The sequence below is a fragment of the Perna viridis genome, chromosome 10, assembly GCF_037379345.1.
Source record: "Perna viridis isolate PV_CMFRI_1.1 ecotype Kerala chromosome 10, ASM3737934v1, whole genome shotgun sequence".
NCBI classification, from domain to species: domain Eukaryota; kingdom Metazoa; phylum Mollusca; class Bivalvia; order Mytilida; family Mytilidae; genus Perna; species Perna viridis.
In genome coordinates this window covers 32,274,312-32,278,328 of record NC_142454.1, presented here as the reverse complement: position 1 = coordinate 32,278,328, position 4,017 = coordinate 32,274,312, and positions in this window count along the sequence as shown.

The window sequence follows — 4,017 nt, the reverse complement described above, 5'->3', positions numbered from 1 at the left end:
TTGACCCTGGCCATTGGAAGAATTCACTTTTATCCAAGGTAAAGCAATGTTGATTCAAATTTACATCTAGAGGTCTCTGGAATTAAAAAAGCTAATTTTCTTCATAAATATTTGAATTATATTTAATGAATTTTTAATATTACAAAAACATGTAATACGGTGATAATCAATATACATTTTAAATAAAATTTATCGAGAGACCCCTATTAATAGATTATTCCAATGGTAGGAGAAAACACCAATCTAAAAATAATCTATTGTTATTGGGGTTTCCCATCAGCAGAAGTTGATGTCTCGTCTGTTTTAGAGTTTTTTCTTCGATAAATTACTTCATTTGATTCACAGCTCATGATATTGTGACGTTGATTATTGTCTTTAATGAAACAAAAATCTTAAGATAAAAATACTTGCTTTAAGAAGGGTATTAATTTAACTGTTATCAGTGACTATTGAAAATATAATTTACGTCGGGAAATTAAAAACTTATTTCGAAACCACACATATGAGTGGAAAGGTGCAGAAAAAAACGTTTTAAAGTTTAGCTGGTTTCGGGAGATATGTGTTTTCATTTTCGAGAAAAAAATACGTATCATGACAAAATGTAGCTATACGAATTTGCATGCATGGCTATCGAAATTTTTCTTATTTTTTCTAAAATCTTTTGGAAACAAGTGTTTATTACACATCAATATCTAGTCTCAAAATAATGTCGGTTCATGGACCCTTGACACATAATAGTGATATCACGCACATGATACACCCTTTAACATTTCATAGTTTTCTATTACCCCCTTCCACTTTCTTTTACAACTATTCAAATACCTGAAACTTTCTTGAAAAGAATTTTGTTGACAAAAATGTTCAAAAATGGGCGTGAGTTATTGCATTGTTGCAATAATAATATACAGAATTCTAGAATTACGGTTAAAGTATTGTTTCCATAATTAAAAGCAAGACACAAGTACTGGTTCTAAATCTTTAATTTATCACAGAAACTGTACATAAACAAATTAAAAATATCTGAGATTACAGACGCCTATTTGGTCAGACTTAATATACAATGACGATGTGCATTCGACATTTTATGAGTAGCTTGACGGGCGTTTTTAGAAAAGCAGAAGACGCGTACCCATGCATCTGTATCTGGTATCTGGTGTATCTGGTCAAAATGCTCTTAGGTTTTAGTGGAGTCTGGGTTGCTCATTTACTTTTGTTTGTTTGAATGTTTATTTTTTTTCGCGTTCTTTGTCGTGTGGGTCTATTTTCCATTAGTCATTATCCTTGGCTTATATACTTTTGATTTCCGTTCGAATCCTGGTTCCACTTGACTTTCCTTTTAAATGCACGTAGACAATTTAATTGTAATTTCTTAACTTCACTTTTAAAAAGCCAAGGAAATATCTGTTCACAAAATCTATGGGAGGGATAGATTTTTGCTCCAAGAGCCTTTGATTTCCTGTCATATGAAGGCATGTTATTTTGGTGTTTTTTGTGTGTGATTTTACAAAAAACGGTACCATTTGCATTCCCACAGGCGATTGGTGTGTACCTAATAAGATTGGAAATCCTGGCGGTTGAAAATCCAGTGGCGGATCTCGAGATATACAGAGAGAGGAACAAATCCCGGGTCAGGCATTGTTTAATTGAAGACAAATGTGAAAAATTCTGCGCGATATACACTACGGTAAGATTTTAATGCTGAATATCGTATTATCAAAGTACTGGACGGGCTTAGAGATTTCTAGGCTATTTTTGCTCATTTTCCGGAAATTGCACGCTATATTGGCAAAGAATTTCAACAAAACGGGGTTCGACCCCCCTCCCAAAACCTCCTGGATCTGTCACTGCACTGTGTGTTTTCTGTTTTTTTTACATAAAATATAACATTAATAAGGATCCATGGCATGGACCTAACTTCTCCTTGGATCCGCCAGCGTATGGAATCGGATGTAGTTTGGATGAAAATATTGTACGTATCATTGATGTCATACAGTGGCTTATCCATGCAAGGACCGGGTTCCGGGTGTCAAACCCCCTTTTTTGGTGGAACATTTTGTAAATTTCGTGAAAAAAAAATGGCAAAAAAAGAGCAAATTTTATGGTTCCGCCCCTGACATACTTAGTAGTCGTGACATTTACGAACTACATGTATACGGACGTAATCTATATAATAAGAAATGTTGTGACTGTTGCATGGCTATTTTTTCGGATTGGAATATTTCTAGACAAGTCGAGGTAATAATTAATAAAGGAATTGTAAAATAATTAGTTGAAAAATCCCTAGATTATTGTAGAATCAATATGGAATTTGTGGTACCTGATCTTATGTACGCCATGTCAAAAATTTTCTCTTGATAATGTAACTTTTGTAAAAACGATATGGAGATGACTTCCCTGAGCGGCATTAACTGTTGTCATTAAACGATATGAAGACTATGATCGTGTCGCCGAACGATATGAAGATGACATTTGACGACTATGGTTGTTTTGCTGAATATGGAGGTGATACTAAATGATATGAAGATGACATTGGATGACTGACTGCGTCACTGAACAGTATGAAGGGACATCGGATGAGTATGATTGTGTCACTGAACAACGTACAGATGATAATGAACGATACGGTTGTGTTACTGAACGATATGAAGATGAAATTGGATCACATGGTTGTGACTCGAGACGATTTGGAGATGACGATTGACGTAGTTTTGTGACATTTCAAAACGTCAGTTGTTCAAACTAGACCAGTTAGATAACCGTGGTATATAATAATCATGTATCTTAAGATACGGTAGATAGACAGACAGACATACATACTTATTTAATAAGGTCATTTTTATACTGGGCTTAATAAATCAATTAGATGAATGCTTACTAGTTACCCAACCCTTAAACTCTTGTCCAAAATCATCTCCTCAACTCTGAACTATTTTTAATGTATTTTAAGAATTTTTTTTCAGGGTTTGGGTTAAGACTGATTTGTAAAACATAAATTAAGAACACCTAATGCTAGTATTAAAGTAGTAGTAAAATTCATCAGGGGCAGATCGAGAAATTTAGAAAAGGGGGTGCCATACTATTATTTGCCCATTTCTGCCAAAATTTTCCAGTGACCATGTTTTCATACCTGTAAGGGCCATTGAGGAAAATACTAAATGTTTATATGTTCCTATTGTCTCTTTCAACTTAAAGATTAACCACCTGATAAAGTAAAATTAAATGGTTTCTCATCTGAATATAGCTGAAATATTGCAGCTTGGATGTTAAACCCCAATAATCAATCAATCAATCAATCAAACCATGTAATTTACACACACAACAAAGAACATAAAATAACCAAAATAATACACACAAAGAAACAAAGTAAATGAGCAACTCAGACTCTACTAAAAACTGGGAGCATGGATTAGGTGCACCGGTAGGAAGCATCCTTCAGATATGTGGCCAAATAAAATCACCAATGAACATCTTTGGGATAAAGCATATGAGTACCAATTAGTAGCAAGGAATATAGAAAAGGACTTGGAAATGGCTAGGGCATACACTATGTTAAGGCAAAAATAAGAGCACTTGTCAAGCCCTACATCTCAAGGAAAAAGAAAAAAAGGACATCCATGATTAAACTGATATAGGTTCTTGATATAGATATGAATGAAAGTGGGCTCAGCTAGAACACCATATACCAACTAGCACAGTACAAAGTGAGATGGATAGGAATTGTCGGTGATCTATGCTTCACATGGGAGTAAATAAGTCTTAAGTCAAGTTAGTCCAGACTGAGGTATACCATTATATGTAAAATAGTATTCAGAGGTGGATCCAAACACTTTGAAAAGGAGGGGTGCTAGCCAGGGTTTCTCGAAAAAAAAGGGAGGCGGGCTAGGACATTATTTTCCATTTTTTGTCAATTTTACACATGAAAATGACTAATTTTTCAGTAAAAAGGAGGGGTGCCAACCCCAACCTGCCCATTTTTATTTGGGTGTGGGATATAGTTGACACATAAGTAGTGGCTGG